At 43.2% G+C, this 16,917-nt stretch overlaps 1 long non-coding RNA gene across 1 annotated transcript in view; it reads left to right on the top strand.

Moving 5' to 3' along the window:
* Positions 1-16,339, top strand: part of LOC128102336 (uncharacterized) — a 38,911-nt gene extending 22,572 nt beyond the window's left edge. The window contains exons 2-5 of the long non-coding RNA XR_008215385.1: positions 11,146-11,295; positions 11,738-13,068; positions 13,450-13,612; positions 15,831-16,339. This is a non-coding gene — a long non-coding RNA (uncharacterized LOC128102336). The remainder of the gene's footprint in view (positions 1-11,145; positions 11,296-11,737; positions 13,069-13,449; positions 13,613-15,830) is intronic.
* Positions 16,340-16,917: the final 578 nt, after the last annotated feature.

Below are 16,917 nucleotides of genomic sequence, written 5' to 3'. Positions count from 1 at the left end.
TAAGCCTGTGGGCTTCATGTCCTGGGCTGGTAGGAAGGAGGGCTCAAGAGTCAATGGACATTTGTAGCTTTGACTTCTGGCAACATATGGAAATCTGATAAAGACCTCTGCCCAGAGAAGTCTGTATGACTTCTAGGCTTCTTTAACGTTTTTGCAACTTGTTTTTTGCATCTTACCCAGCAAACAGGTTTTACAAAACTTAGTGGAATTTTCATTTAACACAAGACTTACTGAATGACCTTGACTCAAGTCCCTTTCAGCTTTGCAGGAAGCTGCAATTGACCCAAGTTCTGTGAGCCTCTTTACTCAACTAATTTCTTGGCACTTAATGATCCCAAGCTGAGACACCCAGACTCTGCATTGTTGAAAAGGGAAATAAAATTGAGGAAAGTCCTAGTATTTGAAGAAAGCCAATGTTACATGTCTCAGAAGGTCTGTGGGCTACATAAGCAATCACAGAAACAGAAAAATGAAAATGAATGGGTTGGAAAGATCTATGGCCAAGTGGATTTGTGAGGAAAATTTGCTTTAAACTCTAAAAAGGAGGAACGGGAGGTGGTTTGGAATCTGGAAAAACTTTCCTTTTTTTCTTATAAAGTTAGCTTTTCTGAGAATTTCCTGATTCCACTGGCTGCTATCTCTAAACTACGGTGGGGTAGAGGAGAATCAAGGCAATGGAAGATTGCCCAGGAGCATCCTCTTCCCAGGCGGGGATTCCCAAAAGTTATTCAAGGCTCCACCCATTCACAGAGTAATGCCATTGTACACCCCGTGTGTCCCTGTACCTCTTGCTTGGTATATGAAATGGTATTAAAGAATGCATTTACTTGGTGACACATTAATTCCTGAAGCTGTGTCTCAGAGAGCACATCGGCTTCCTGTTTACTAGTCTTGGGTATTCGTTTGTTTCCCAAGAACACTAAGTGAAGTCATTCATGACCACGCTTACTAACTGTGGGACAGGATGGGAGCCAGGAGGATTACACGGCTAATCCAGAGTGAAGGCTCACTGTGGCTCTCAGCAGACTTTGGGGAAACATGGTAATGGACTCCCACAAACAGGCACACACCCCATTACGGAGCTAATGACAAACTGAAAATAGAAAGGAAACTTACAATGGAGGGAAGCTTCAGGAAGGGATTAATCAACAACTCCAAGGCAACATCATGCTGTGCCTGTGTTTTCTGCAAATATTGACTTTAAAGAATTAAACATATGGCTAAAAGCAATGTCATTGTCCTCATGAAAAACTGTTTCCTCGTGACTATTTCAGATCCAAGGCAGTACAGAATAACAGAGACAAGGGACCTCCCACACATTGCGGTGTTCTTCTTCACCTGCAAGGAAGGGCACACATCCATAGTGTGGGTCCTCACTGTTAGTTAACCCCTGCCTCACCACTAGAAATCACAAACATGCACAAGCACACTTAACATATGCGTGCAAAACTTCCACTAGAAGTACGAAGTCACTAAGAAAGAATATCTCTGTGTTTTTCTTCCTTCACATTCACACAGCCATCAGAGACTTCTCCAGAAACACTATGGGACAGACAGAAGTTTGAACAGAGGTGCATGGGAGGGGATAAGGAGAGAGGACCTCGTGGCAATCCAGACTCTAGGACTCAAGGCAGGACAAGAAGGCGTGATTCCTTTAAGAATAAGGATGAGTTGTCTGGAAACCCGGGACCCCTCACTGAGCAAGTCATGACTGTTTCAAAAGCAGTCAGCTGGGAGCTGCCCAAGAAGCCAAGTAGTAATGCTTTGATGTGAGATATTTGTACACATGGTCCCACGATGCAAGGCAAGGATGTAATCCTTCCACACAAACTTGTCAGAACAGTCAGTCTTAGATGAAATCCTGACTACATCTGACAGCATGTTACCAACCATGAAAGTTTAGATTTGAGCTTTGTAGCACGTTAGTGTTTCTCAAATATTCACTCCCCATCTTTCCTCAGCTCCAGCTCTATATCTGTTTCTGGGGTATATGCCTTCCTCCTTTACTGATATTGGGTATCACTATCTGACTTGCTTTCCTTGGTAAACTGTTAGTAGGCAGGGTACCTGCAAAATCTGCAAGGATGCTTCTGTCTGCCATGGGGAGACAATATCATATTTAGCCTGGTGTTCCAAGGTGGAGAAGATGTGTAAGGACCAGATCTGGACCTGTTCTCTAGCCTGAAGCCAAGTCTCATTGCCTTGATGCTAGGTCAGCCAAACCCAGATTTATGAAGACAAAGAAATGATTACTCTCAAGCTACTGAGTTTGGGGGTGGTTAGTGAGGTCCAACATTACTGCAGTTGTGGTTAGTGGATGAGCAGAATGGGTGATGAGGAAGCGAAGGAGGCAGGGGGTGGTCTGTGAACAGTGTGTATAAGGAACATGAGTGAGGACAATGATGAGGTGGCCAGGGGGCCAGGCAGGTCAGTGAGGAAAACACCTTCTTTGTTTCCACAACACTATGATGCTCCTGCTGAGCATGGGTTGGAATTTGGCAGCTTTTGGAACAAGATTCAGAACAATGATGGCTCTTGGACAGCTGCCTCGTCTGAATCACTTTCCACAGTGGATCTTCTTCTTAGAGCAAGGGGAAAGTGGTGTGGTGGCAGTGGCAGTGATGGTAGTGATGGCGGTGGTGTGGTATGGTGGGTATGTTATGGTGGTGGTATGGTGTGGTGGTGGTGGTGGGGTGGTGGTGGTGGTGGTGGTGGTGGCGGCAGCAGTGGTGGTGATGATGGTGGTGGTGGTGGTGTGGTATGGTGGTGGCGGTGGTGGTGATTTCTTCATTTGTTTGTTTTGTGTGGTTTGAGAGGCGGGTGGTGGGGGAAGGGAGAGATGCAGATGAAGAGAATTGGAGCTCCCATTCTGGATCTTGAAGACTCAGGATGTTGGGAGACATTGTTTTTGTTTCAAACACTGCATTCCTGTATGCCATCACTGGAGGTGGCTACTGTGAGCTTTTCCACCAATCTGCCCGAGGAAGGGGTTAAGAGCAGGATGGGAGCAGGGCTTGAAAGCCTGAGAGGCTGGTGTGTGAGGAAATGAGGCAGTCCTTAGGGACCCCCTGAAGTACATGGAAGGACTTGGCAAGAGGAGGGAACAGGGTGGAAGGAAGCAAATCAAGAAATGTGAGACGGAACCAGGGCTGTGCTGCTGCCCTTGATGGTGAAGCCCCAGAGAACCGCAGTCACTGTATGCATATGGCTCAAAAGTCTAACTGGTCCAATTTCTACTGTCAATGTCCATGAAGTTGACTTGATGATGCTGGGGGGGGGGGGGGGCGGGGGATTGTCTCTTCAAATGCATATGTATCCCAACAGATAGTCCAGCCCTACTGGAAGAAAACGTCTCCAAGAAATTCCAGTGTGTCATTTCTGAACGAAAACTCACAGGCTCCTAACAACAATGCCAGTTATATGAGCTGCTCAGAGGAGTGGATAGGGGCTGAAGAAACAGTTCATTGGTGAGAGCGCTTGCCGTGCCAGCATGATGCTTGAGTCCTCAGCACACACACAAAGCTGGACGTGACCACTCGCATGTCTGCACCCCACTTGCTGTCGGGGTGGGGCGGGGACAGAAGCCTTAAGAGAGTTTGCTGGTCACAGGCCTAGCTCCAGATTGGGTGAAGGACTCCCTTTCAGAAGAATAAGGAGAGAAACAGAAGAGGACAGCTAATGTCCTCCCCTTGACTTGGTGTGTGCACATCAGTACAAGCACTAGCACACACAAGTGCACACACACACACACACACACACACACACACACACACACACATTTGGAAAAAAGAGAAATGAGTCTATGTAGAAAGGAAAGGGAAGAGGCAGGGATTAAGAAGACGGGAGAGGGAAAAGGGAGAAAAGAGGGGAAGGAGGAGAGAGAGAGGAGACGAAGAGAAAGATGTGAGAACTCAGCTGTGACTATACAGGATGCTTCCCCAGACGCTGAGAATGCCAGCACCCTTCCTTTTCAGATAATAGTATTATATAGAAAACCCAAGGACTACATAGGAATGATGCTGAGATATCAGTTCTGAAAAGCATTCTCTAATACCCCATGACCTGTATATGGGAAATGAATCAAATCTACTCAACTCAAGAGAGTCCCTCTCCAGGAGACAGAGGGACACATTGTGTGGCATCCTCCCCCAGTATGTGACAGTCAATTCCGTAGTCTGTTCTTCTCCCATTTAAAATCATTTTGGTGGATATCATCTACAGATTTTAAAGTTCCACCGGCTTATGAATACTGAAACAGTGATTGTCTGCAGGGAGTCTTGCTGTCTCTGGGAAATCTCCACCCTGCCCCCAAAGAGTAAAAGGTGCTACAATCTCGATGTAACAACTGAACACTGCCCAAGAGACCAGTGATATTTACAACACAGTGAGTCACAGCTTTCCATTACACTTTTCTCACAGAAGGAACTCGAGTGAAAGATTCACTGCTGATGAAGAGGAACATTGTTTTCACCCAGCCAATCAGCCATTTACTTGTGCAATAAATACTTACCGAGTGTCTTCTCTTATTGAAGGGCTAGGCTCTATGTTTGATCCTCTCAGCCCAGGGCAAGAGAAAAGCCCAACTGCCAATTCCCTCACCGATTCATTCTTTTTTCCAAAGCAGCCCAATATCAATGGAAAAAAACTGACATGTGGCTATATAACTCTGGGAGCAAAAGGAGATAATGGATGGAGTTTGGGTAATGAATGGGCCTTCCTGGCTCCAGCTTATAGGCTAGCTCAAGCAGTCTATGACATCATCTTTCCAGTCCCCCCATGTCTTACACTGCAGCAAGTGACACACGGGCTGATGTGAGTGACAATAACCACAATATCCATGGGGAGGCAAAGACAAGTGGCGGAGAGAGGCCAAAAGATGAGTGAGAAGGTATGCTATGTCTAGGAGGAGTCTCAATATTTCCAGCCTGGACTTACAGGGTCATAAAACAGAACGTAGCTCCAGACGGCAGCGGAGGATAGGAGTCTCCTCTCAGAGCCCACCTCCTGAATTCTCTGCATCGGCACCTACTTCGAGTTCTGAGTGGTATTTCTATATGTTTTGAAGGAGTCTTTGTGCTCAGTGTGAGCTTAGTGTCAATGGCGGACATTCATCAGCTCTATGACTTTGGCAAAATCATTCAACTTTTCCAGCTCAGGTTATTAATTCACTGACTTGTTCATTCATGTAATGAACATTCAGGTCCTACTGTGTGTCTAGGGACTCAGCTAAGGCATCAAAACAAGAGATACACAGCATCTAGCCTCATGGAGCATACTTCATTAATGAGAGACACAATGATTCCAATAAATAGTCAGAAAATGTGAGAAGGATGAGAAAGAAAATAGAGAAGAGCCAAGATGGAGAAAAAGGCATTTGCATTAGGTGAAGTAATTAGTGAGGACGTTCTCATAGAGGTGCTATAATCTTAGGAATGACAATATACTTAGGCATAAAACCAGGATAACAATGTGGTCTTCGTTGGATCATAATGAGGTTTAATTAGACAATGCATATAAAACATTTGATTTAGTGCTTGGCATAAAAGAAAATTTCAATAAATATTTATTATTATCTCTTCCATTCTGGGCTGGATTTAACATATAGAGTTAGTTCATCGTGTTTAGTACATAGTACTTACCATATGGCTTTGTACGTGCCTTGTCGTATGGATAAGATAGGAGGTGTCCCTGAAGGCTCATTAATTTAGGCTTGGCCTCCAGTTGATGGATCTGTTCTCAAGAGGTGATTGGATCACAAGGGCTCTGTTCTAACCTGTAGATGAATTCATTGAGAGGTTCACGGTTTGGTGGCATTGTTGAGGTGGCTGACACTTGGAGATAGGGTCTAGACAGAAGAAGTAGGTCACTGGAACAGGTCTTGGGGGCTATATTTTTTCCCTGGGCTCCTTTCTGTCTGTCTCTGTCTGCATCCTGTCTGACAGGAGGTGAACTGCTTCACTCTGCTTCCAACATGATGCTCTGCATCACCTCAGGTCCCCAGCAATGGAACTGGCTGACCAGGTAGTGGAACCTCTAAAACCGTAAGCCCAGACAGATCTTGTCTCCTTTAGGTTGTTTCTCGAAAGTGGTCAGCACAGTGAGGAAAGCTAACACAACATAGTAGGGCCTCAGCAAAGGTCTGATGCTGATGAGTTATGACAAGACTCTGGTCGTCTGGTCTCCCTCCCATCTCGTCACTATTTGCTCTCTGGCAGCCCTGGAAGAGCTAAAATTGCCCTCTTGGGCAGAAACATGTAATAGCAAGTTATACATCACCCTCTGGACCCCAGAGTGAGTCCCCATAGGATAATATTGTTCCAGGCAGAAATCAAGGGAAACTTGGTGCTGATTTGTGCTGTGGTTGCTCGCAGTATAAACAGAAACTGCAGGGCTGCGTACTCAGCACTTCTTCCCAGGCTCGGGGAAAAAAAAATGCGTATTCTTTTTTAAAAGAAAGATGGAAGAAGGGCATGTTCAGTACAGGCTGCAGCTCTTTGTAACATAAACTGCTCAGCCCAGGGGAACTGAAACAGATGAACCGTATGCAAAGCCAGATAATGAATGGAATTTGGGCAAAAAGAGAGGAGAAGAGCAATTGCTTGTTTTTATTTTTCTATCCACGGTGATGTTTGCTGGACTTCAACTGGATCAGTTGCCTCAGTCACACTGAACATTTGGGGGAGAAGGTCTCGCCACCTCTGTGAACCCCACAGTGGGTGTAATAGGGTTTGTTACTTTTCATCTATTTGTAAAATAAAATGTCTATGAAATGTAATTGTTGGGAACTCTAAGACCACTTTTTGTTATACATGGGAAGTAGAAGTATCACATTTTCTGACATGTCTGTAAAGCTGAGATACTCTTTTTATCATTTCCGACAGTATGTTGGTCACATTATTAATAAGGGGAAGGAACACCGGCTAAGTGGGAAACGGTACAATTCTAAGCCTAGACTGTCACTTGCAGATGTAGGCCAGTCATTTGTGTTGTCTGTTCTCCCTGATACCCGTGCCATGAAAGAATTACCTGTGTCTTGTGAACTGGTGAACCTCTAGCTCTTGAGGTCTGGGGGATCTGAAGTTCTTAGATGGCTGTCAGTCTGAGACCGTTATTCAGACAGCCTGCTCCACAGTTCCTGCAGACCGCCAATGCCACGAGCTCATCTGCAATGCACCAGGCACAATGAAGAAGGAACTCGAGGATAGGGAGATGTCTTATTAGATAAGGTGCCTACCAGGTAAGAAAGAGGCTGTGAGTTTGATCCTCAGCAACCAAGGCGAAAGTCAGGTACTGTGGCATAATTGCAACCTCAGTACTAGGATCAGGACCAGAGTCAAAGATAGGTGGATTTCTGAAGTTCATAGGCTAGCCAGCCTAACTGAATCAATGAGCTCCAGGTTCGAGAGACCTGTCTCAAAAAATGAGATAAGCTATGGAGAAAGACATTCTATGATGACTTCTGGTCTTCACACACTCACTCACACACAGATGTGCACGCTCCTCACACATGCATATATCCCCATGAACTTGTGTGTTAAAAAAGGGAGGTACTCCTTGTTACCCATTTCAAGAGTAAACTGCAGAGCCCGCTGCTGCCCATGTGGGTAGAGTTGGCAGGGATGCTGCACTAGTGCAGGCCTGGTCTAGCCTGGAACTAGAAGATGGGAAATCGGAGAAGCAAGGAGGCCAGGTAGGACTCCTGCAAGGTAAGTTCACAAAGCAGCCTGCGCCTTGCCCTTCATCTGTCCCTCATGCTGACAACCCTTTGCAGTCGGTGTGCCCTTTTAATGGAGTCCACATCAGTAGCAGAGCAAAGCTTCTAGCATCACAGATACATTCTGCAAGGCCAGTCTCTTGGCTATTGAGACACTTGGAATGTGAAAGTTGGATTGGATTGAAACCCATTCTCATCACCACAAGAAATCCTAACATTTGCCTCAGTCAAAGAAAAGGTAAAAGAAGAGCTCCCTGATTCCTTAAAGATAATTTCAACTGTTGTAAATTTTGGAATGGCTGTAAAAATGGTTTTAAACTTTTTATCACCTACTTGTATGAACAAAGTTTCTCATCAATAGTGACTATCAAGAATTTGAAGAGATCATTAAAAAAGATTTGATCATGACTTGCTAGCAGCCATTTCAGACATAAAACTTGGTATATAATTATGTGCACAGAAGCAAGAGCAACTTCTCCATTAAATTTTTTGGGCAAAAATTATTTTGAGCTTTTATATAAATTCAATATTTAATATCCATTGCTAATGCTCTATATTTTATTCTCTGTTATCATTATTATAAAACTGAAAGGAAATGTTGTAAATATTTCTACCTATCTAATGTAGATGTCCTCAAGTCCCCTCCAGTTTGTTCCAGGGGGATATACAAATATTTCTGTGTCTTGACTTTCAGTAGACATCAGAACACCTGGAAGCTAATGCTGATGGCTTAGTCCATTTCGTACTGATTAAACAGAATGTTTCTTCTAGTTCTGGAGGCTAGGTAGTCCAAGATCAAATCAGCAGCAGGTTATGACTTGGTTTTTCTTTTGCCAAAATGGTGCTTGGAATACTGGGTCCTTTGGAAATGAAGGATGTAGCAGTCTTACAGGCAGAAGAAAAAACTCACATCTGCAAACCCAATAGTGGCTTGCATCACATGCAACACAAGGCCCGCCTCTCAGCACTGTTGTTTTGGGAAAGGAGTTTCCAGCACATGAAGCTGAAGTAGATACGTTCGCGTCATGGCTATGGTCTTAGCGCCGGCTTTCTTTAGTCAAGTCTCACCAGTAACTTGAGTCCGGCTTCTTCTATCTGTCAATTATTGCATTATGTTATATTATTTATATTGCTTCAGATTCCAAGTTATTTTTAATATCTGTTAATTTCTAGAGTCACAAGAAGGACTTTTTTTCTTATAAGAACATATCCTAGTCATCAATCAGTAATTTATGTGCATGTGTTGTTGTTGTTTTGTTTTGAGATAGGATTTCATAAGCACCAATTGAATCTGCTGTATAGCTGAGACTGTTCTTGAACTCTTGACCCTTCCATCTTACTAAGAGTTTGGGTGACAGGCATGCACTACCATGCCCTGACTGTCGGTGATGATTTTTGAATAGTCTTAATGAAAACTGGTTTTTGCTATAAGTCAAGAAAACTCAGTACACACCCCACAGAAAACAAACAGGGTACACACTTTGTGCCCCAAATGTTTATCAGCAAGAAACAGCTAGGAAAATTTAGCTAGCATCTAACCTCAAAGGACTCAAGTTGCTATACTAATTCCACATACCTTAGTTGCTCAAGGTTAGCTTCTAAGAACACTTCCTTGGTTCCCTTAAGTTTATGGAGTTGTAGGATTTCACCATATGCTACCCTGTCCCTTTGCATGCAGAGGACATTGCTGGTAATTATTAGACCCACATTATTACTTTCACACTCCAACATGCCTCCACATTGACTTTTAGTCATCTCTTTTCATCTTTGGAAGCAACTACTTCAGAATGAGTGAGGCCAAGGATCTGAAAGGCAATCACTACCTTCTAATCAATCCATTTGGATCCAGGATTCTCACTCTTAGGGCTTCTCCTCCCCAGCTTCTGCCCTCTAAAAGCAGAAAGTTAATATAAAAAATAAATAAATAGAATCTGATTCATTCACCAACCAAGAGATGAGTAAGGCCCTACTTTGGTCCCTAAAAGGAATATGTTTTATAAAGAGGTTAGTGAGAGTAGGTTTCTGGGTATCAGAAAACTCCAAAGCACTAAATCATCCAATTCAAGAGGAACAGATCTGAAATAGCTAAGTGTTGGTCACCTGATCAGCACAGGCAGCTTTGGCACAGGCCCTAGGATAGGTAAGTGCATGACTTCTGCTTACAGTCATTGTCAAAATTAGCTTCAGTACGAGATCAAGTTGAATTATGTATCTCGATGCTTCAGACTTCCTCTTAGAGAGATGCAACCGGTCTTTCTAGGAAGCTTGAGCATCAGAAGCTGTGTAAAGAGATGACCTAACATTGTCAGCTCATTTGTTCCAAGGGTTAGTAGTGTCAACACCCTACAAAGCAGGCACTATGGCGTGGAAGCAGAAGTTCAGGGTTGGGGCTATGAGTGAAGAAGATAAAACAAAAGTCAGGAATCAGAAAGACTTTAAAAACAATGGGGTCTCTTGGGTTCCAGCAGGAACTCAAGTTACACAAATGGGCCATTTTGTTAAGATGAAAGGCACCATAGAAAACTGCCTGAAAAAATGCAAGAGCCCATATTGTCAAACCAGAGGAAGGAAATCACATTTATTAAATACCATACATAGGGCACAGTGCTAGGAGCTTCCACATCCTGCAAGGCTAAGTATCCCCACACACATTCATTGCAATCAATGAGGAGACCAGGCCTGCTAAGAAAGTTAAGGAATTAGTCACAAATCCTATAGCTGGCAAATGATCAAAACCCATTGTGTCCATGCCATCAACGTCACGGACATGCCTGCCTCCTGGTTTAATTGAGGGAATTCTCCAGCACAACTACTAAGTCTCTGAATTCCACAGTTTTAGCTCAAGTCCTTAAAATCTTGGGTACTTTGTTTTACAAATTTTTGATCTAGGTTTTGTCACTGAGGGTGGGTAGGTTATGTAGTTTACAAGCATTTTGTTTCTTAAAGGAGATTGCTTACCCAACTCTGCCAACAACAAATCCCACAAGGCTGGGTTGTCTGAGGGATGAGGAGATTTCTTCTGGCTTCTGGGAAGGGTTAGGGACTACACCACCACAATCCTTTGCTTCTATACTTTTTGCCTATTTTTCCCCCATTGAGTCTTCATATGGCAATTTGGTAATATTTTCTAGAGAAAGCATAGAAACACAATTCAGCTTTTTCTTTAGCAATATCAATCAAAACATGGAAATTTATTATCGATAGGTTAGAAAACTTCCTTTGAGCTTTAGATTTGTTACATGATGGCCTTACTTAGGATGATCCCTGCAGTTCCTTGCCAAGAACAAAAAGTGCTTCAAGGAGAGGGGGTTCCCTGAAAGGGCAACTTCTCTTTTATGATTTGTCCAGAGACGACTGGAAGGAAAGTGACTCACGGTAAGGTGGAAAGGCCGGCAGTTGGATGTTTTCTAAACCCTGGGTGTCATTGGCAGGAGACTGTAGGTACCCTAGGAAGAAGACAGAAGAACATCAACTCACTGTGGTACTGAGGACCAACAAAAGCCTCACTCCATCCACCTGGATCCTAACGACAACTTCTGGTGGCCCACCTTGAACATCCTGGCCTACACTTGCCTTTAGTGGTAAGGGTCTACTCATTCTCATCTGCCTCCAACTTCAGAGCTCCCTGACCCAGGGCAGGTCTGGTGAGGGAGAGGCAGTCAGACCTGTACTGGGGGAAGAACAAGGAGCTGTGCGGGCAGCCAGATGCAAGTGTTTTCAGTCTTCAAAAGCTGTGGCCTTAGGTGAGAAACTACTATGAAATTTACACATATGGCTTTGCCAAAAAACCAAAAACAACAACAGCAACAACAACAAAACCACCACTGAAAAATCTAACCACAGTGTTAGAGGAAAGACCAAATTACGTATTTCTCTTATCTGTAGGAACTATCCCAAAATCATTGCGGTGTAAAGAGTCAATCAAGAAGTATCAAGGCAGAAATGTAGGGAAACAAACTTTGTAGAACTGTATTGAGCAATTAGCTACTGAAAAACTGAAGTTCTTTTTTTTTTCTTCCACAGTGTTCCCTGAGCCTTAGGTGAAGAGTGTCTTCTAAATGGATCCAGTGGAACTGGGCTTCACAACCCTGCATTTTGATTGGTTGATTGTTTCTGTAGTGGTCTCCTTCTGTGACAAAGAGAAATTTCCTTGAGCGGTGAGAACTACGGTCACATCCGGAGAACACAACTGCTCAAATGTGAGCCAAACAAGGACCACACCAAGGGAATGTCAGACTGGCAGGAGAAAAGCCCATGAGGCCTCAACCCTCCACAAAGAACTCCAGACCACCGAGCAAAGCTGCGAGCAGAGGTGGCCGTCTCTAGGGAAGAGCACCTCAATTGGTTGTCCGGTGCCAAATAGTCAGCCCTGAAAAGCTGCATACAAGTAACATTATACAGACCGAATAGGTTATATTAAGGAATTCATGTGCATAAACAGATACACATATGTATACACATACACATGCAAGAGCAATTCCTAAAAAAAGGGGCCATGAATTTGAAGGCAAACTGGGAGGGGTGTTTGAAACAGGTTTGAAGGGAGGAAAGAAGGGAGAAATGCTGTAACTAAATTATAACCTAAAAAACTCCTAAACTAAACTAAAGCTTTTCCTGCTTGTTTCATTTTGTTTATTTGTGTTTACTTTTTGCTGCAGAGTCTGACCTGGAACTTACTGTCTGAGTCCAGGCTGGCCTTAAATCGAAGGTGATCTTCCTGGCTGTGCCCTGTGAGCACCAGGATTACAGACACGACCTACGACACTCAGTGTCCTGATGTTGCAATGTGCCAGTGTTAGGGAGTTTCTGATGCTCTGATTTCTTCACTCATTCAAGACAAATTTCCCCTTCCATATCTGTTCTGACATCCGTGTTTTAAAACTGTCCGTTTTAAGAGTGTACTATAAACTCAAGCATGAGACCCCACAAACCTGGATTTGACCCTGTGCCGTAGTACAAAAGGCTGTGTCCACCATCGTTGTGCTATCCTGATGCCCTGGCCAGAGTGCAAGATGATGATATTAACTGAAAATGGGCTTTATTCAGATACGGAGACAGTCCCTTAGTGAGAGAGCAACCATCCTTTGTGTTCCTCACCCAGGTACCTGTTACACAAAGAAGAGCATCTTGATTTGAGTCCTCCACACATTCTCACTCCACTCAGAGCTACTTTTGGCTTCTGAAATACACAGAAAATGATCAGTTGAAAACAGAGGGGAATAACCCATAAAGTCAATAGCTAATCAGCCACATTTAAATATCGAAGGGAGGAGAATAATGTCCTCAAAGGTGTCATTAGACACTCATGGGAGGATCATTTGGTCCCATTTGGACGTTTTCTGTCTCTATTCAAGGTAAATCACCAGTCTGCCTAGCCACATTTGTTAACAATGCATGGAACCCTTAACTGCATCTCAAAAGCATACTTACTCTCAATTTCGCCTCTCATTCGTTTTTATGATCCTAGGGAAATTCAGATTATATAGGCTTTCTTTGTGCTGAGATGGTAATTTTATATCACTTGTAGATTAATAGCATTTTTAGTGATATTTGGTATCACTCATTTGTCTCCTAGGGTCGTAAAGATATATATTTTTTCTAATTTGGCTTTGCCAACAAATAAAAAATAAGAGTCTTTTTCTGTTGAATGAGCGGAAAAAGTCATTCTGATCATGAAGAATTATTCTCCTTTAGCATACCCACAATCCACCATCTAATTGTTTTTGTTATTGCAGCAATACAGTTTCTGCAAGAGTGTGTGTGTACATGTGCATGCAGTTCTGCCTGCATGGGTACAGTTCAGCCCGCAGAAGAATTTGCTCCCAACTGTCGCTCAGCCTTCACTTTGGGTTCTGGTTGCTAAGTCTCCAGCAAGTCTGATGAGTACCAGACATCCAGGTACACACTTAGATTGAATTATTCCTCCCTTCCCTCATTCTCCCTGGGTCCTAGGTTTCTGGAGGTATCTTTCCTTTGTGAGCATATTGATATTTCTGGAATTCTATTATGGGGACTGCTTATGCATTGAACAAGTGCCCATTCCAGGGATGGTTATTATGGAACAGAAAAGCAGGCAGACTCAGTTTAGCTATCAGATTTTAAGAGCTTCCTCCATCTGCTAAAATGTGCACTGCAAAGTTGCACATAAAATGCTGATTGGTACCTCCGTGCAGATTCATATAATGATCCACTCTCTCTTGGTTTACATCACACTCTCCTAAGTACCTATTCACCTATTCTATTGGAAAATTTTAATCATCTCTCTGACATTAGGTTGGCAATTTCAGCGGCCACTTCACAATCTTTCAAAGTCTTTCTGGTCCATTTCATTCCTGTTTCTTTTCTGCTTGTGTTAATTATTTTTGCAGCCAGCATACGTGTTTGTCAATAATGCATTGCATTTTCCATGTGTCAGTCCTTCAGCCCATCAAAGAGCACTGCTTTTTACATTCTGAATCTATTTCCCCTTTCCCAACTCAGCTCATTTTGCTCTAGGCCTGCATTCTATTCTTCATTCCAAACCCATAAGAAGTTGCACAATATTTGGCAACTGTAACACGGTCCCCAATGTAATTGGTTCTGGTTCTGTATAAAGTGTTGAATCTGGGCTTGCAATGGGCTACAAGTTGTCCTAAAGCCTTGCAGCTTCCCTGAAAGCTGAGGTACCTTTAAGGTCCCACTTCTGAGATTCTCACTGCTGGAATAAGCCAGAGAGTTTTTCCATTTTGAATCAAGAGTTCAAATATACATTCTCCACTTGAGGACCACAAAACTCTCTCCTGACCATACTCACTTCATCCCTGCATGTGGTGTCTTTGTTTAATGAAGGGAGCCTTCTCTTGATGGCCATGGAATGAAACTCATTGTGTGGTGCGAAGCATGTACCCAAGCTCTGTAAATACCTGTATCACCAAATGTGACATAAAGGACTTTGGACCCACAACTTCATGGGCTGTTTGGGGAACTATGGAGGTGTGTTGCCCATGTACTAAAAGTCTCTAACAGTCTTCCTTCTGTCCCTGAATAACCTACTCTTGGGAATTTTCTAATGGCTTCCATTTCCCTTTTCATAATTAATATCAAGGTTAACACAAATTGCCATGACTCTTCTTTTGTGACTAGTTCTGAGAATTCTGACTCGTTCCCTCTCACGGGCCAAGGAAACCCCGTTTCCAGAGAGCTTTGCTTCCCAGAAGGAATGTTCCTTTTGTGAAGGGCACCTGAAGGGAAGTTTCTTTCCTTGCTCTGCTTTTGTTTCAGCTCCCCTTGGGGGTTACACACTTCCTCTTCTAGTTCCCAGGTTCCTTGGGGAAACACTTTGTCTGTGAATGGAAGAGAAGGAATACCGCCCTGAGATCATGCAGATCTCCCCTGCATCTATCCGGATGTCCACTTTTTTTTTTCTGCCCCAGTTTGCCAGTCAGCACTAGAATCATCACAGTGCTGCAAACTAACCTTGGGAAGGATCTGTTTCTGACATTCATCACTATGACCTTCTGATCCTCTAGAGCAGTGCTTCTCAACCTTCCTAATGCTGTGACCCTTGAATCCAGTTCCTCATGTTGTGGTGACCCCCAACTATAAAGTTATTTTTGTTGCTATTTCATAACTATAATTTTGCTACTGCTATAGATTGTAATATAAATATCTGATATGTAGGATAACTGATACACAACCCCCAAGAGGTTGTGACCCACAGGTGGAGAACCGCTGCTCTATGGCCTGAGAACCCCTCATCTCCCTGCTGCCAGAGAATGCTGGGGGTGACTAGGCGTAGAAAACAGAAGCGTGGGAATGAGCGCTGGGGACAGGAACAAAAGGTTCCCATGTACCTAAGGCTTTTTAACTAAGCAGAAACTTGTGTTCTTTGTGAAAAGTCACCAGAAATGATCATTTTCTGCTATTCGTCATAGAAAAAGCATTGCCTCCTAACTGTTCTTTAGTATCTGGAAGTCATGCAAATCATCAGAGAAATTGACAAAGGAAAGGAGAGGAAAGGGAAAGGGAAGCCATGCTTACCTCCCAACTCAGCTATCCCATTGTTCATTTTACCCAGATAGGGAAAAGAGGCCCATGGCTCTCCTGCTCATGTCCTGTATGCTCTCTGTCTTGCTAGAGTTTCTGTCACCCAGAGCTTGAAGATGGCTTTTGGATTTAGATGGCCTTTAGCATTCCCAGGATGACAGAGCTCTCCTGGAGTCTTCAGTGTACAATGACTGGAAGATGAAATATCATGGTTCAAATGTAAAGAAGATAAAGATGGTAATGGCATCAGGGATTCCATGTCACCCACAAAACACAGACTAGGATTTGACCATCGATCTTGTTCTTGAGATTGACATGGGTTGGTTGATCCTGGGCAGTTTGCCTTCCCTGGTTGATGGCAGCACTAACAGGTAAGTTGGGGAAAGACATCACTTTTTTGACCACTTGCTTCTTGGTGTAGTGAAATAGCTGAGTTATTAGTTTTGTGCAGCTTCCCTGAGTCAGGGTAAGATGAAGGAAGTAAGTGTATGAAAGGAAATGTGAGAATGTTTACAGGAAAGATCACAGTTAACTACAGTTTTGAGGGGGAAAAATGCTTCCTTGGAAGGGCCCTAGTAAAAGCCATTGTTAAGAAGGAGGGTGAGGGGTTGTTATATCACACTATGGACTTTTTTTAAGAAGCATTGAGGTTTCTGTGAGTTTTTAAAAATTAAAGCTTCACAAAATTTATTAACTTTAGCCAAGGATAATCTTCATCAGTTGCACATGTGTGAAAGCAGGAATCTGAATTTACCTTATTGTAGGCTTCCTAGGTCTACTTTCTACAACACTTACAAGAACATCTGTTTAGGCTAGGGGTGCAGCTCAGTGGTAGAGTGCTCACCTAGCATGCACCAGGTCCTGGGTTTCATCACTATCCCCCTGAACTCACAACACCCCATAAAATATAATCATCATGTTTCACATAAATATGCATGTATTTATAGCATATAATATACATATATATAATTGTCAACTATATATCAATAAAGTTAAAAGCCCTTCATTTCAACATGACAACCATAGTACATACTTGACTAGTATTACGATACATGTTAGTAATAATTATCATTGTGGCAGTTAATATTGATGGCCAAATTGATAGGATCTAGAATCTTGCGGGCATATCTATGAGGGAGTTTTTAGAATGGGTTAACTGAGAGGGCAAGACTCATAGT

The sequence above is a fragment of the Peromyscus californicus genome, unplaced genomic scaffold, assembly GCF_007827085.1.
Source record: "Peromyscus californicus insignis strain IS unplaced genomic scaffold, ASM782708v3 Scaffold_7__1_contigs__length_154581171, whole genome shotgun sequence".
NCBI lineage: Eukaryota > Metazoa > Chordata > Mammalia > Rodentia > Cricetidae > Peromyscus > Peromyscus californicus.
Note: the sequence above shows the minus strand (reverse complement) of the source record. Positions and strands in the feature narration are given on the sequence as shown.